The following is an 18400-nucleotide window of genomic DNA, read 5'->3' on the forward strand; positions in this document are numbered from 1 at the left end:
GCTCCGCGTCTGACCTTGAATCATTGTGGAGGCCATGGGACTTCAAGCTCGGTGGCAAAGCCCTCTTGAAAAGAGGACACAGATGTCCCAACAAAGCAACATCTCCTTCCCCCACCATAAATAAATAAATGAATAAAAAATGTCCTCGGAAAAAGAGCAGCAAAAAGCAGCTGTGGAACTTTACTGGCACATTTACATGTTCTGCTTTTTCGTGTGTGTGTGTAATCAAGCACAGCCCTGCAATTAACTTTTCCACCTGTAAGCTCCAGAAGGTTTGTCTCTTTTTACCTACCTGGCTCAGGGAGGCTGAATTAAATGGTCTCTTCCCTGTCCCCTCCCCCTCCCCAAGCTGCATCCATAATGGCTCTCTTGAGCTGCTAAAAATGGAGCTTTAAAAATGCCCTGTACGCTCTTGTGACACAGCTGCTTGTTAGGCAGCCCCGAAATAACCACTTTGGGGGGAAAATTGGAAGAATGAGTCATGCACTGTGTCTGCAACCACTTAGAAAGCCTCTGACATGGCATTTTGAAGGGGGGAAAAAGGACTCTGGAAGACAATAGTTTTGTTCTGCACAATGCCAGCTCCTACACAGGTCACTGGGGGTGGGTGTTGCCCGTTGGCAGCTATTTTAACCAAGCTACAGTAAAGTCTGTATGAAATCTTAAGCCGTAACCATACGGGAGACCTTCTGTCTCCTTGATCTGGACGGGCTTGCTGAGTGTGGTGGAAAGTTATGCCACGTATATATCTCCAGATTGTCCAAGGTCAGCTGTCTTCTGCAGTACGTGCCATAAGTATCCTACAGCTCAGCATAACTGGTACTAAACTTAGTCCACAGCATATGACCGACCTCTGGTCTTGGTGCACCTTGGTTTTTCTTGATCTGACATGGGTCTGAAATCATGTAGTCTCTTCAATGGCATCAGTATGGAAATTAATAATGAGAACAACAGCAACAACAACAACAGGTTCACAACATTGTCTCCAGAGCAAGAGTAGACATCCTTGGAGAGGCCAGGAGGCACTTCCAACCCCCTGAGACTCACCACCAGTTGCACCAGCTCCTTGAAGTAAATCTGGAAGTGATCAGGAAATTGCATATGCTGTCTGAAAAGAGAGAGAGAGAGAGAGAGTGTGTATGTGCACATCTGCTTCTTTTTTTCATTCTGACACCTCGTTTTAGAGGGGAATCATGCCTCCTGAGAAAGGGGAAATAGCAATGGGGATACAGTGGTGCCTTGCTAGACAATGATAATCTGTTCCCCTGAAATCACTGTTTAGAGAAATCATTGTCTAGCAAAAAGCATTTCCCCGTTGGAATGCATTGAAACCTCTTTAATGCGTTCCAATGGGGAAGAATCATTGTTGTCTAGCGAAGATCGGCCATAGGAACCGCCGATCAGCTGTTTAAATTGCTGTCTTGCGAAGCATAGGTCCCGAAAACACCTGTTAGCGAGCACAGAGGGAACTGTCAAAATCATTGTCTAGTGAAAATCGGTTTGTAAAGCAGGGACCAAACATTGTCCAGCGAAATTCCCCCATAGGAATCACTGTTTTGCGAATCGCTATAGCGATTGCAAAAAGCCAATGTCTAGTGAAAAAACTGTCATGCGGGGTAACTGTCTAGCGAGGCACCACTTTACACTGTGGGCTGAGGACACACAATGGTAACTGTGAAGGCTTCATCATTCCCACCCATGCTCTAGAAGCACAAAGTTTAGTGAATTGGAGCCACATCTATTTCTTCATTGACTGATGGATTCTACTTCCATCCTGCTGTTTCTCCAATGAGCTCCAGGTGGCATCTGTGGCTCTCTTCACAGCCACTTTCTCTTCACAACGATCTTGAGAGGTAGCCAAAGGTCACCTAGTGAGCTTCATGACTGAGTGAGAATTTGAACTCAAGTTTCTTAGTCCAAGACTCTTAACCATGACAGCACTCTGCACCTCAGCTTTGGTCACCTTAGGGAAGGGCTACAGTGCATCTCTCTAGTCTCCAAGAACTGCATTCCTTCCAGAAAAAGTGGTTGGGGGGCCAGAGCCCAAAGTGGGTAGGAAGACCCCATTTCTTATCTTCCCTCTTTCTAGTCTATCTTCTCTCCTACTTGCATACTTCATACACATGAGTATTAATCTGTTACCTTGAGATCCACACTGGGTTTCATCCTGCATCCACGCCTAATTCAAAACATAGGCACTATATGTGAAGCAGTGGAAGCTGGAAGCTCCAATGTCAGTGGGGGTGGGGGCAAATCCTGGGGGTTTTTTTGTTTTTTTTTTTACAGGAGCTATCCAACGTGTAGAGAGGGGAATGAGCCCCTTTCAAGTTTGTATGAAAATGCAGAACAAAGTCACTGCTGAGCTGGCATCAGAGACAGTTGTTGTTGTTTAGTTGTGTCCGACTCTTCGTGGCCCCATGGACCAGAGCACGCCAGGCCCTCCTGTCTTCCACTGCCTCCTGGAGTTGTGTCAAATTCATGTTGGTAGCTTCGATGACACTGTCCAACCATCTCGTCCTCTGTCGTCCCCTCCTCCTCTTTCCTTCACACTTTCCCAACATCAGGGCCTTTTCCAAGGAGTCTTCTCTTCTCATCAGAGACAGTAGCCTTCTCTAATTTGAAGCCCCATGTGCCCTGGGGCCTCCTTGCCTGAAGGACTGGTCATGTCTTCCTCGGGTCACCCTCAGTTTCTCCCACCAAGACCACACCCACAAAACAAATTAAAGGAGGGAACCGATTTTTGGAGCACACTGTAACTGGCCATGAAAATCTAGTGTGGCCCCATGTTCTCTTTTAGGGAGGAGGGTCTTCCACTTGAAGGGCTGACATAGAGGGTGATCCTTTTGAAGGTGTCAGTCTTCTGAAGGGCAGTCCAGTCTACGTCTGATCTGGAGATGCAGAACCACAAGAGGGGATTCTGGGGGGCCTTGGTGCTGCCCGTTCTGACAGAGCACGTGGACAGCGGACGTGGCAGGCACGCAAGTCATGTACTCGCCATCTATCCTCCTTGATTGAAATGCATCATAATTAAATTGCATTCAAATCATAATACTGTCTAAATCATTTTTTAAAAATTCTAATTTTGCATCTGTACCTATAAATTAGCACATAGTATGCAAATCAATATCTTCTATTGTCCTCCTCTCTCTCTGTGTGTGTGTGTATGTGTGTGTGTGTGTGTGTGTGCGTGCATGCAGCTATTTATTTATTTTAAATATTTTTACTGTCTTTCTACTTAGCTACTCTAAATTTAGCTACTCTGAATTAACCCCAGGATTGCCTCTGACACAGAGAGAAACCCACTATTCCCCAAGGAATTAATGAGGTGATACAAGAACCCTAATTTCAGAGTAATTCTGTTTTATCCTTTCTCTGCTTCTATACGTATACATTCTGCACATGCACACAGCTGCATCTGACATTTCAAATGCGAACCCTGGACGTTGAAATATCTCTTCTGAGGTTTTGGCTAAGGACTGCTCCTGCTATCGGCGCTTATTAGCGTCTGTGAGCAACCAAGATGGAGCCGGTAGGTGGTCTTTGTTTTACTGTGCAGTTTTGACAGTGACATCTGTGCTAGCGTTGCTGAGTGCACTGGATGAACCGGAGATTTACTAACACCACTGTGTCACCAGCACCAGTTTTTGGCTGGCTGGCTTTAATTACAATGGCCATGCTTTTCTCAGCTGACTTCACATCCTCTCTAAGCTTCGCATTATGTTCTTTCCGTAATTGCAGCTTTTCTTTACTCCCTTCGGCTTTAATTTGCAGCCCATCAAAATGTTAACCAACATTTTGTGCATTACTCCGTAAGGTCATTACATGGAAGCTTTTCTCCCTCCTAGTATTTCTCCTGAAGCTTGAAAGCCTGTTAGCACCCTTCTCTGAGATCCTTATTTTCTTCTGTGTTTGATTGAGAGAAATGGGGGTCTAGTCTATGAAACAGAAATGCTGTGAAGGAAAGTGGATTTTCTATCCATTTCACACTCCCAGAAAAAGATAAGAATGCTCTCCAAGGTGCTTCACTCTTCTTTTGATGGGCACCAGAGATGGCCCTGATCTCTTGCAAGCATCCCATACAGTTACAGACAACCTCAGAGAAGCTTTACGAATGAGGGTCAGCTCAAAATAGTTGGCTTAAAAATAAATGGAGATTCCAAGCAACTGAGCAGGTTAGCATGGATCAGCCCCCTGCGTATGACCCACTTGCCCTTCAGATTCAAGTCGAGAATTTTGCTCACTTTGTTTTTTTAATATAGGTTTGTTTGCCTGTGACTAAGTAAAGCCTAGCATGTATTCAAAAAGGTATGCCAGTACAGCAAAGGGTGGCTCGTGGGCTACACACAGTCCTTTGAATGCCATGCTGAGCACCCCCAGGTTCCCCAGCAGCCCCATATACGGCCATTTAATTTTTTTAAAAAATCAGCTTAAAAAGTCCCCTTGTGCTTCCTAGAGAGCAAAGGGGAAAATATTGCTGTGTTTTGAGGGACCTCTAGTACCCACGGGTTCCCTTGATTTTTTTTTTTAAAAATAGCCATTAGGAGGCTTTTTCAGAGAGAAATTGTGTGAAAATAATTGTTGGGTTGAAGATCACAGGAGTGAGCGTGGCTCTCTATAGGAGATTGCTCATCTTGCACGAAAGCACCAGTGGAGGGCAGAAGCCCGTATCTCTGTTCATCACTAGAGGCAAAAGAAGCAAAGAATGCCAGGAAAACCCGGGCTGGATCAAACCAAAAACCCTCTCTAGTCAAGTCTTCTACTCACTTAGTGACCAATTGGATGCTCCAATGGATGGTTTTCAAGCAGGGCATGAATGCAACAGCACGTGATCCTCAGCAACCTAGACTGAGGCACATAATAGTCTCACTGAACTTGAGCTCTAGCATTACCAGAGGAAGAAAAACATCTTCCTGACCAGTTTGTCCATAATTTATCACTTGAGCGAGTAAGGGGGTGAGGCTGAGGAGCCTGATGCCGAGGGAGAGCCGGAAGGAAAAAAACAGGAAACTGGGCCTTCTCGGCGGTGGTTCCTCGCCTCTGGAATAACCTTCACTGGGCATCTTTAAAAACCAACTGAAAACTTGGATGTTTACGCAGGCCTTAATATTTGATTTTCTTTTCTTCTCTTTTCTTTTTGTTTATTTTTATTTTCTCATCTCCATCTTGAAGAACTTGTTATTTGATGTAATAATTTTTTCCCCTGTTATATTTACTTGCTGTTCCATGTGTTTGGAAGCCGCCTAGAGTGGTCGTAAGACCAGATAGGTGGGATATAATGATAATGATAATGATAATGATAATGATAATGATAATGATAATGATAATGATAATGATAATGATAATAATAATAATAATAATAATAATAATAATAATAATAATAATAATAATAATAATAATAATAATAATAATAATAATAATAATAATAATAATAATAATAATAATAATAATAATAATAATTATTATTATTATTATTATTATTATTATTATTATTATTATTATTATTATTATTATTATTATTATTATTATTATTATTATTATTATTATTAGATAAATCTCTGCCTCTTATCTCTAAAATTAAAAGCCCCAAATGTTATGTAGCCTTTTTTCACATGTATGCCACTCTTTGTTGCCACATACCGTATTTTTCGCACCATAAGACGCACTTTCCCCCCACAAAACAGGGGGGTGGAAAGTCTGTGCGTCTTATGGAGCGAAGAAAACAGATTATATTTTCCTGTTTTCTTCTCCTAAAAAATTGGTGCGTCTTATGGAAAGGTGCGTCTTATGGAGTGAAAAATACGGTACCTCCTACCTGAGATGGGAATTGTTTGGACAACAACTCCCAGAATCCCATAGCAAGCAGGGCCAGTGGGATTCTGGGAACTGTAGTCCAAAATAGATCTCTCTCTCTCTCTCTGTTATCCTACATAGGTGCCACAAACTTAACGATTGGTGCTGCTGTTGCTCTGCAAATATTACTGCTATTGTTGCTGCTGCTAGTACCCACCAAATATATTAAAAGGAACTACTTTTTTTCTTTTTTCCAGGACATACGTTGGACGGCATCTTCATGTCAATATGTATGCAGCCTCATGACATCTTGGGCCACTCAGATACATAAGAAAAGAATTGTGTGCACACTTTTATTGGGAAGGAAGTCTCTTGGGATGCTGTGGAGCTTATGCTCTCTCCCCACCCCACCCCATACTTTTGTTGGCAAGTTATAGGTTCCAAACCAATATACTTTTCACACTGCAATCTTGCACATATCTGCTCGGAGGGAAACTCCCACAGAATTTAATAGGACCCTTGTTCCTGAGAAAGTGGACTTCGGTTTTGGTGAGCAGGTACCTTTAATAAGTTCAAATCGACTGGTAAAAACCTGAGGAGCGGGCCCTTTCAATGCAATGCAGAAGCGATGGCGGAGAGTCTCGATGTCACCTCCGTGTGATATAAGAGATGGCCAATGCTGGGAAAATGTGATATAGCTTTTCATTTCCATTGCCCTTCAGTGCGCAGCAAGGGCAGTTGGGCGTATTATAGAATTATGGTGGCACAACAAAGCAGTGCTGTATATATAAAGAGTTTCTCCCCTGACATTATGCTTATAAATCACTTTTCAGTACTGAGTGCTACTTGTAAACACTGAATCTCAGATGCTACTCTCTCTATATATATATATATCTAGGCATCCTAGGTGGAGGAGTTTGCCTGGTATCATTAATTTGTGCACAACTGTCCAGAATTAAAGGGAAAAAATTATCTACATTTTCATTCAAAGAGATTTTGTTCGAGTTATTTCACGTCCAAAAGTTGACCTCGTTGATTCATTGCTTTTCTCCCCTCCAACATCCTGAACCCGCCTTCCTCCTGCCTTCGCAACACATCTGACAGACGTGACGGCAAATCAAATGCTGATTTAGTAGTCTGCCAACAGAGTTAGTAGCCTATCTGTCTTTGTCCTTCCCACCTCATGCTTTAGACAGGCTACCTGTCCTCTCTCTTTAAATTTGACCAATACAGTGGTGCCTTGACTTATGAACGCCCTGACCTGGGAACAGTTTGAGTTACAAGGAGCTCCGGATTCAAAATATTGCCTTGAGTTATGAATGGAGCTTTGACTTATGAACGAAAAAAATGGCTGCCCTCTTTTTTGACCTAAGTTCATCTTAGGTTAAAAGAAAAAAAAATCTCCCCTAGTGGTAGAGTATGGATTAACCGGCTTTGCATTACTGTAGTTCCTATGGGAACTAATGCTTTGACTTACGAACCGTGCCTTGACATTAGGACAAAAAACAGCCAGAACTGATTAATCGGTTTTCAGTGCATTCCTATAGGGAATGCTGCTTTGACTTATGAACGTTTTGACTTACGGCCACCATTCCAATACAGATTAAGTTCGTAAATCAAGGCACCACTGTACGTGGCTTTTCCACGTGTAACAATTGATTTGTTTCCTTATTCATTCATGAGGTCTTCTTTTGGAGCTTTCAATCAACACAGAAAAAGTAGGATACATTCTGTGGAAAGGAGGTAAGGGAGTGAGCTGGTGATATCATCGGGGAGAAGCCAATGAGTTCTCTGTATGGTCGTCCTCCAGTGCAAATAGGAAGAAGACATTTTCTATGAGGTCCGACTGGAAGAAAAGATTGTCCTTCCTTTTTCAGCCATAGGAGCCTAACATGGACGGATGAGAGTGATGACACCATGGCAGCAATGCATTACCCTTCAATGTAAACAGCTGTATACAAGGAACTGTAGCAAAACTTTGGTGGATTCTGGATGGGCTGAAATGGGCTCCACATTTGCTACAGAAGCTATATTGAACTGTGGATACCCATGTGATATTTGTAGGCATGTACAAAAGCTGTAAAAAAAAGTTAGATGTAATGTGCAAAAAAAGGCTACATTTCCTAGTAGAATGTTTTTGTACAGTAGGGCCTGCTTATCCATAGGATCAGGATCCACTGATTCACTTTTCCATGGTATGAAAATATTAAAATTATTAAAAGAAAAAAATGCAGAAAAAAACTATTTTACATGTATTACCAGACGTGGCCACTAGAGGGAGACAGAGCTATATTATGAATATTTCTTAGCGAATAATACATAGCATGGTCTCTGGCGTCCTCTAGTGGCCAGTTCTTGTAATGCATGTGAAAACATTTTTTGCTGTTTTCTTTCCTTTTACCATTATATATGTATTTACCATTATTAGTAGAACTGAGACTGACAGGGATGAGGGGAGAAGAATGGAGAGGAATGCTGTTCTGTGCTAAGGCCACCCGTTTCCTTCTCCTGCTGGAGAAGCTGCAGGAACAGAGGCCACCTGGTCACAGCCTTCCACACTGGTGGAAGATGTGTTGATGCCCTCTCCGCTGCATATTTTTGCGCCTGCCCTGTCAACTCTGGCCCCCAGGGCCAACGCCTGAGTTGCCTTGCCCTTTTGGCAGCCCTTTGTCACGTGTCTTCCCTAGCTCGACTCTCCCCACTTATATGTTGAGCAGCCTGAAGGAAGCCTTTATGTATGTGGAGCCTCCGAGTGGGGAAGCAAAACAGATTTAGCACTGGGGCCTGCAACGGCACAACCTTCTGTCCTGAGTACCCAGGGCATTATATTCATGGAGCCTCCTTCAAGTGTTTAACCTAGGAAGGCTATTTCATGTGCCAGCCAAGAGCACAGGCCTCATGATTTTTTTCCTACGGACTCCAGGTTCTACTCTGTGCAGCACGGCGCGCAAAGCAAGGCCGTTCTACTGAAATTGCCACTCAGAACTGGCGACTCTTGTTGATTCCAGTACACCCAAAGAGGTGCACCCCTAAATGCCTGGGCATCCGAGAGAGAGTTCAGAAGGAACAAGAGAAGGATAACGTTTGATTTTACAGTTAACCAGAGTGGTAACGGTTCCAATCCAACCATATTTTAGTCATTTATTATATCACTGATTAATTAAAGTAAAACAAGAGATTTATTTAAAAAAACAACACCCTAATAATGAGAGACCTTTTTTTAAAAAAAATTGCCCCTTCTGCAAGAAAGAGAAAACTGTTGATGAAATAGCTTGATGGCAGGCCAGGGGATCGTGTCCCACCTGATTCAGTGTGTGAGTGTCCAAAGAGTCTTCTAAAATGATGCGAGGCTTTTGGAGGGAAAATGGTTCAGACCTTGAGAGGTTCCCTTTCTTTTCTTCTTTTCGCCAACTGTGTCCAGGATCTTGCAGCCAGCATGATGGCTAGATGCTGCGCCGGCTAGTGGTGATCCGGAGTTGGATGGGCTTTGTGGTGGCCCAAAGAAGCATTTCTGTGCCCAAATACACTTACAAGTCAGCACAGGGGCTCTGCAAAAGGTACGGGCTTGCAAATCTTGGAGCATTTCCTAAAAGGCTCACGGGGACCCACCACATGATATCTGGAGAGAAGCCGGTCTATAAAAAGAGCCCCGTGTACCATGTGCTGAGCTACCAACCTTGAATGGCTCTAAGGCATTTCAAAATCGGCAGCCTCTTACGAGGCCTCTTCTTTGTGCTTCTCCTCCTTTGTCCAAAGAATTGGAAGGGGGGGCATTTATAAAAGGTTTCTAGAGCACTCGTTAGCCCAAATGGCACTGAGACGGAGGGCCACCGGCTCACAATTCTCCACATTGTGATGAGATATTGGTTGGCAGCCTATTGTTTTCCCGTTTAGTATTGTTTAGTTAGTCACACAACCGTAGGCTCACCGAATCAATGGGGATTTGTTGAGTCAACTCCTGTGCAAATTCTGTTGATTCAAATGGGCTTACTCTAGAGCACACTTGCTATGCTAAGCAACAGGATTTCACCAAAACTGTAGTTCTATTTAAATTATAGTAGCAGTTGATTGTACATGTTTAGACACATGAATAGATGCAGTGCATCTATTCTACGCATACACTGTACATTAGTGCTCATACATTTTGCAGAGATCCATGTCACTGGATGCTTATGTGGGCACACAAGTCATTATTCTGACAGTGAGATCCTATATTGAGGTTGGACGGAGACATGGCTGAATTGGGCAGCAGCTCAGAGCAAGAACTTAGGGGGGGAAGGCATTTGTTTGGAGCACAACCTCCAAGATCCTATGGCTGGTGTGTCCTTCCATCCGGGAGCTGTAATTTGCTTTGGATTTTTTTCTTTTTGTAGACTAGTGCTCTTGGCGTTTCAAGGGCCCCCCCGCTCTTCTAAAGCCACCTTTAAAAGATCACATGTGTTGCTTCCTACAGTACATGAGTATGGTATCATGTGCCCTTGATTAGGTACGTGATGCCCTCTGCATTTATTGCTCACATGGACAAAATGAAAGAGACCTCAGAAAGGTGCCAGGTTTTTCTAGCCAACAGCTGCTGTTGAGCTGCTGAGTGATGGTCTAGAGACCTTTGTAAATAAGCAGTTCCTTTAAAAAAATTGTTTGTCAAATTTTAGGGTCAGGGTCAGTTTCTGGCATGCATTTCAATGGAACCGGGTGCTTATCACTCCCCCAAAACACTGAAATTTGGAAACTGGAGAGAATACACAACCCAGCGACTCTAAAATTAAAGCTGTAATTAATTTTGTTCTGATTGAGCTGTCCCTGAGCTGCAGTTACATTTATGCACGAAACATTGGTGGGCTTTGCTTTAATTGGTATATTCAGTTTTCCGTAACCTCTCTTTTCCACCCTCTAAAATTTATGTCAGGGAAGTATGTGCCTCTTAAAATGCTGACTGATGTTGGAATAAAAATAATTCCAGTAATAAAGCTTTCAGCTTTAAATATTTTTGAATATGATGCCCATGTTGCAGAGTTCTGAATTTCTGGTAACATTCTTTTTGCTACACAGTAGTACAGAGATCCACAGAGGAGAATAGCTACAAGTTTCCCAGAGTCCACCCTTTTCTCATTAATTGGCACTTAAAGTCTAAATCTTGTGAAGACAGGAGGGCCTGGCGTGCTCTGGTCCATGGGGTCACGAAGAGTCGGACAGGACTTAACGACTAAACAACAAAAGTCTAAATAACTCACTCTGAGACATATGTAGGAGAAAGAAGAAAACATTTCTTTACCTACAGTCACTTGAAATTACAGGCTTGTATACAATACTCTACTGCACAGATATTTAACAAGCAATTGAAAATATCAACAGCAGACAAACAGCTGCCACCAACAGCGAAAAGAGAAGGGAAACAAACACTCAGCCATGAGACAGGGCTCTCTTTTAAATCAAAGGCTGGAAGCAATACTTAGTTAGTAATGGATAGACAGACAATCACCCCAGACCATAAAAGTCCCTCCCAGTCACCCAAACCACAAACAGCATGCGAGGTTGCAAAAAACAAAACACACACACACACACACAAAACCCTCCGACAATTCAAACCACAGTATACTCTTTACTGAACGTTCCTTCTTAATCAGCTATTCAGTCCAATTACTTGGGGTTATTTGAGAAAGTTTTCAGCATGTTGAATTAACAAGGGACACGTTATCTGCTCAATCTGATTTCCATCAGTTTAGTAAAATTCCCACAACCCTAGAAAAAGTTTGGATCCAGTATTTTCTGGAATTTCACACCAATGGCATCTCCTGACTGCTGCCCCTTTCTCACAGTGATCAGTTACTGTGGACAAGGAGATCCCTACTTGACCTCTAAGCAACCTTTGGCTTTATTTCAAGTATTTCAGCGGGAGAATTCAGGCAGCACTTTTTTTTTTATCCTGTTGCTGTCTCTTGAATTTCATTATAGGTCTTTCCATTATCATGTTCCGTGGTGTATCTTCTTACATTTTGCTTCCGACTGACTGGGTCTCCCCTCTTGCTTCCTTTGGACTGCAGCAGGCACCAGAAATACAGGTGGGAATGTTGATATCCAATTGCATCAGAATGAAGGGATGTTCTACTTGATTGTGCATGGGTGTGCACATGAGCGTGCGTGGATATTTGTACTCATGCAATAAATGAGAAGTCATAATTCATTAGTTGTGAGTGGTTCAACTGACCCTTTCCTGCCTAGATACCAAAGACCAGGAGGTGGGCAAAGTGATGTCGCAGAGGGAGAGCAGGTAAGGATTAAGAGAGAGGGATTTGTTCTAGGTTTTATGCCACTACTGTCCTAGCTTGTGCAAGAAAGTATCACAATGATGGTACTGGTGCTCCGTTCTCAGCCTTGCTCCAAATCACAGTTGAGACCCTGTGTCAGCACACCAAAAAGACCAGAGCAAGGGGAACAGGCTGTCAAGAGTGCCAGTGAGTGGATGCCTTTGGATTCCCTGCGACATTTGGTGCAACACACCTACCAACACCTTCTCACTGAGCCAGCTGGGAATGGGTGGCGATGAGTGCCTAGGTTTTAAAGCTACCTCTCATGCACAAACCAAACCTTTTCTTTTTCCAGTTTTGAGACCTGTCTCCCTTACCTGGGAGACCTGGTAAAAAAGAAGAGCTATCCCCTAGGGCCTTTAGCCAGCACCCTGAGACCTGGCAACTCTCGTTCCCAAACCTTCAAAAAAAAAACAAACAAAAAGGGTGTGCTCACCTGGCCATATAGCTCACATTTGGGACTGCTTTGGGTGCAGTTCAGTGCAAGCTATTTCCCGGCAATCCCATGACACGGGGAAGAGCATTCCAGCCCAACCCTGATCAACGCCCAAGTGGGGTGTATTTGGGCCAGCAGCAGGGCTGCTACTTTTTGGCGGGTGGGGCTGAAGTGACTTTGTGACATCTGGAAGGGTCCCGTTGAGGGAGATCACCCCCGTCAAAGTTTCTGATGCCATCAGACATGCAACTTTTTTGCTCATCACACCCAAAGAGACCAAAAGGCAGCTGGGACAGATATTCAGGACAGAGAAGCAGCATGGCCTGAGGGTGCTTAAACCTTTCTTTACTCTCTCTCTCTCTCTCTCTCTCCTCCAGCATCAGTGAACCCATGGTCCTCCAGATGATCTTGACTTCCCATCAGCCATAGCTGTCCTGGTCAGCAGTCAGGCCTGGCGGAAACAGTTTGTTAACCAAAGATTCAGCATGCCTGGTCTATACCAACTCTTAGTTCACATATGGCTTTTCCTCCTCATGCAGGATTGTCAGGTTGTCTACAGGAAAACCAGCTGAGGTCTCAGGGACTGCATGTTGTCCATCCCCAGGCTGCTGTATTTCTGACTGTCACGCAATACACATTTCTAGTTCTGGTTGCGGCTGTTTCAAAGGCTAAGGAACTCAAACAATTTCACATTAACTTTTTTTTTTTTACTTCAAGCTTTTTTGAGATTTGAAGACGTTTGAGAATTTTGGCAAATTTTTCAATTAAAAATCCGCAGAACACTATGATACAAAAGCCTGGAAAAAGAATCTTTCCCCCCCCCATCTCCCCCTCAATCTGCCCTGGTCAAAATCAGCAACAACAGCTATTCCCAGGATGGTGAGGATTCTGTTGTGTCCATAATTGGTTTGTGACTGGAGTGCCTTCAAAATAATTTGGGCTGAATCTCCTGCTCAGTCCATGAGTCCCTCCTAGGTTCTAACTACCTGCCCTATAGGTGTCAAAAGTGAGCAGCTTCTAGGTAAAAAGCGCCGGCAGCTCTAATTTAGCATCAACCTACAGAAATACACAGGGGGTCAAATGCTAGACTTCTAAGAGTTAAATATTCAAGGCCCCCAGGTATGGGTGAATTGCTCTGTCAGTTTTAATTACCCTCACATGTAAGTTCTTTAAATGTATAGCTCTTTCTACTCCCAAGAATGAAGGCTTTTAGGAATTTTGGTAAATGCTGGGGTGGAAACTGAACTTAAATCCACTTTTCACCAAACCTATCTGTATCTGCCATAATGATCACATCCTGATCCAGACTAGGCTGGAGAGTCACGTGGCACAGACTGCGCCCTTCAATCAGAAATTGTGTGGTGTGGGATGGTGACCCACCAGTGCTCACCTGAAGCCACCTGCACACGTTGGGTGCCATGAGCACCCCTGCAATAGGGTGCATGTCCTGTAGGGACTCGCTTTCCAGTTTGCCATCCTTCTGTCTTCCCCTCCACTTCCTTCTCCAGCAAATCACCATGACACCCAAAGCAGACTATTATTCCATGTTTTTCTGCACAGGATCTCGCCTTTAATGCCACTTGAGCCGTTCTCCTAAGATCATTTCCCATGCAACCTCTTAGCAGCTACCAATATTAATAACCACATTTCTCTTTCATGTATGCGGCCCAGACACCTTTGCTGTGAGCTAACAACAGCTCGGTGGATACGCTTTTGGTCTCTTCAATCCTCACAGCGCTGCCTCTCTTCATTTGAAATTCATCCTCTCTATTTTTGTTTCCTTTTATCTCATATCCCCCCCCTTTTCTCCCCCACTAGGAATGATAGCGCCAGAGGGTGAGTCGGCTGGTAATATTACTTCTTGTTTCAGACTTTTCAAGGACTAATGAACTTCTTTAGATTATAACGAACTTATTACTCAATGCTGTTGACCTGCTTTCAAAAGAACGTGAATTGTTATTTGGACCGAACCTATCAAGAGAGAGAGAGAGAGCTTTTAATCTTTTTAATATTCTCTCATCCCCCTGCCCACTCCCTGAAGTTAGAATATTAACCATCTGTACTCTGTTTTTATATACTCAACTTTCGACTTTAAGGGAACATTTGAAATCTTAACACTTTGTCATGTATCAAAGTCAAACTGGAATTTAATGAATGTCATGAATTCATCCACTCCAGCTCTGAATTACCATTACCTACCGGCTTTTTTATATGGAAAAGCCCCAAATAGATAGTCAAGCTATGTAATTTGGGTTGAGGAGGATTCAGGGAAGCATACTTAGAGGTTTTCTTTACTACAGTACTTTTTATTATTATCACACGGCCAATTTTTAACCAGAAAAATATGGAATTTTAATTTCCTCAGTCTGTGACCAATGTGACACCAATTATTTTAAAAAAGGTGCTTCAGGAGAGAACTCAAGAAATTACAGGCCACTTAGCTTTACTTCTTTTCCATGTAAAATGGTGAAAAGTGTTATTAAATCTAAAATAATAAACCGTCAAGAAGGGTAAGGCCTGCTGAAAAAGATCAACATGGCTTCCGCAGGGATGACTCATGTCGGCTAAGGAAACTCCTGGGCGGCTTCCTCGGGCTCTTGCTCCGCTTGGCGGAAAATCTGATGCAGCCCAGCCTCACCCAGACTCTTTCTCTAGCGGCCCCCAGGTAAATTGAGTTTAAAACCCCTGCACTAACCCTTCGGAGTGCTTCGTGAGCATCAATAAGCAGGTGAACAGGGATGACATAGTAGGCACTGTTTACTTTGACTTCCAAAAGGCTTCTCGTAAAGTCCTTCACAAAGACTCTTGAACAAACTTAGCAGTGAGTGAGTAAGATGAATTGATGGTCAGCTGAAGAGTTGATGAGTTATCAATTCTTGCAATGCAATAATGCAAACAGTGGAGTCCTCCAAGGCTCTAGACCTGGTGCTTTTGAACGTGAGGATAAACCATCTGGAATTGGGGTTGGTGGTCAGGTAGCCATGTTTACTGACACCACCACATCACACAGGATGATAAGAAGAGGAAAAGATGGGTCCAAAAGGATCTTTTCATGCCAACATGAAAATGGCTCACAGGCATAATTAGAGCAGGAGTTGAAAATAAAGATGCCAATTAACAATTTAAGATGTGGCCATACTTGGAATAATGTGTGTCATTCTGGTCATTACACCTGACAATGAATTGCAAAAATAATAATGGAAAGCAGGGTAGGCCACTATCTCCCTCTTTATGTTTCTTGCCCGCAGCACCCATCTGGCCCAGGTAGGGGTGGGCAGAGGGCAGGACTAGTTACAGACCAAAAACATCTGGAGCAGCAACACAGTTCCCGGCTCTTGACCCAAACAATCAAGGGGCTGGAGCAACTCTCCTGCGAGGAGAATTTATAGTGTGGAAGCTGTTTAGTGTAGAGAAAAGCAAGTGGTGTGGGAGCATGATACGAGTGGTTACAAGAGTAAGTGTCCTCTGGAGCAGCTGCATAGGGAGAAGATTTTCTTTCTTTGACATAATAAAAGAATGAAGTGGAATGGTGGTAAAAGGAAATATTTCACACAATGCATAATTAAACAGTGGGATTCATGACACCAAAGTATAACAATAGTTGCCAGTGTGGGTGACTTTAACGGGAGATCAGACAAATTCATAGATTATGGGAACATAAGTAGTTGCTGTTCATGATGGATATATATTGTGCTCCCATCTGTTGGTGGAATTTCCACAAGCAACAAACTGGCCGGTGGGTGAACAGAATGCTGGACTAGAGGAGGTGCTAGCAGGACTCCTCTTACCTTCTTGTCCTCTGCTGAAATCATTCCCTACCTCTGCTTCTCTGTTCCTTTGAACGCTTTCATTCTCAGCACTAGAAACGTCTTCTAGAAAGAGATCTTATGATTTCATTAAGCAGTATTAGCAGGAAATGCAAGCAAGGAATAGTGAGGAAACCCCCTATTGAGCCATCCTGATCAAGGGGAAAAGACGTCACCCTTTGCTTCATATTCTTGTTATGCAACCAGAATGGGCAGTTTCTCTACAGATCTGGGGGGAATGAACTTGACTTCCGGGTGTCAAGGCACCATTCTCTTCTCCCCTTCGTGTGGATGTGGGTGTTTTTAAACAAATAAAAGTTTTCTGAATTTGACAGCTGATTGTTTCTGGGGAAGGAGGTCGCTTTAATCTCCTTCGCCACATTTTCGCCTGTGTTTCAAGAGCTTCCTGAGCACTCATGAGTGACATCCAACCCATGGCGATGTGCCTATCTTGGAAAGAATTCAAAACAATTAAAGCAAAATAAACCCCTTCTTAAAAGGCAGGAATTGCGCAGGCAACTTCAGGAGGGAGAAAATGTGTCCCTTGTCAGCGACACTCATCAATAGGTGCTCTTGATAACTCCAGCCTGAGGGAAGAATCAGATTAACTCCTTAATCCTATTTAGCTGGAATGATTCCCCAGTATATTTTCACAGGATTGCAGGCTAATAGTGCCATTCTGTGCATGCTTACTCAGAAGTAAATCCCACTGTGTTCAGTCTAATTTACACTCTGGTAAATTAGATTTAGAATTGAGGCCTAAATCAGTCCTGCAGGGCCGGTCCTGATGGAAGTACAAGAGGGAGGGGATGCCATGCAACAGTCATAATAATTACCTTGATTGCTAAAGGCTATGTCATAAAAGGAAAATTAAGACACTCTTCTTCAAAATTGGAGACACCCAACCCAGGAAATATGAACGCAATGACTAGTCATTAAAGCACATTGGCGAGCTGAAAGCAATAGCAAACAGTGAACAAAATTATGCAACATTTGAGTCAAATCCTAGTTGAGATTTTGTGGCCTGAAACACAATGGCAACATTTGCACATTGCTCCAAACCACAGTTTTTCTCCCTGTTTTTGCTTATTTGCCTACCTACCCACTTCATCAGCCACTTTTTTAGGATGGTTGACTGGGAAACAGGCACATTTGGGTTTAGACATCACAAAAAAAATGTGATTTGAACAGTTTAGAGTTTGGACACCATCAACAAATCACAGTTTTTAGTTGTTCGTTGTGGCTGATTAACCAACTACAGTTCATTTGCAGGGACATATTTAGGTCCAACAAGAAGTCAACCTTCAATCAAAAGCAACTTAGTTTACTGCCATGTGTGAGCCTGGCCAATATGTAGGAAGGAGTGCTCATCTGGTCAGCTTTTGATAACTAGGCTCTTTTCTCCTGGCAAAGCACAAAATAATAAGGTACATTCACAACAGAAAGCAAAGATAGTTATGCACAAGAAAAATCTCAAACTCTTATGTTAGGGAAATAATTTTAATTAGGCCAGCTCAAGAGGCTACAAAAACATATGGGCTTTCAAGAACACTAGAGGAAACGTTAGGAGAACAGCAGGGGAGAGAGGGAAGGAAGGAAGGAAGAAATAGACTGACTTGATACTGGTCACAAAATGTGTGGCCAGTTTTAAGAAGAAATATAGGAAGAGAAGTCTTCAGACCTGCAAATTAAGCTCTACCAGCGAATGTGATGTTTCCACACTGAAATTGCCTCAGGGTGGCTGAGATGAGGAAACAGTTGTTCCTCTGTTTTTGAGAACATGAAATCCAGCTGGTACTCATGACTCCATCCATAGGCAAAATGCACAGGTTGCTCGGTAGGTAGAAAACACAACTAGAGAGAAACTAGACAGTTTTTGCATTAGCAATGCTGGAGACCATTTGAGGTGTTGTGCTGGGTGTGTAAAAATAAAAAGTGGGGGGAATCAATATAGACAGTGAGCTTTTTATTAGTTCAATATGTAAGGAGATGCTGGTGTCTGAGATGAGATGAGCAAATGCTGCCTCAGCGTCAAAGCTTCCACTAAGAGGCCTCCCCAGGCC

This window comes from Pogona vitticeps, chromosome 1 (assembly GCF_051106095.1).
Source record: "Pogona vitticeps strain Pit_001003342236 chromosome 1, PviZW2.1, whole genome shotgun sequence".
Lineage (NCBI taxonomy): Eukaryota > Metazoa > Chordata > Lepidosauria > Squamata > Agamidae > Pogona > Pogona vitticeps.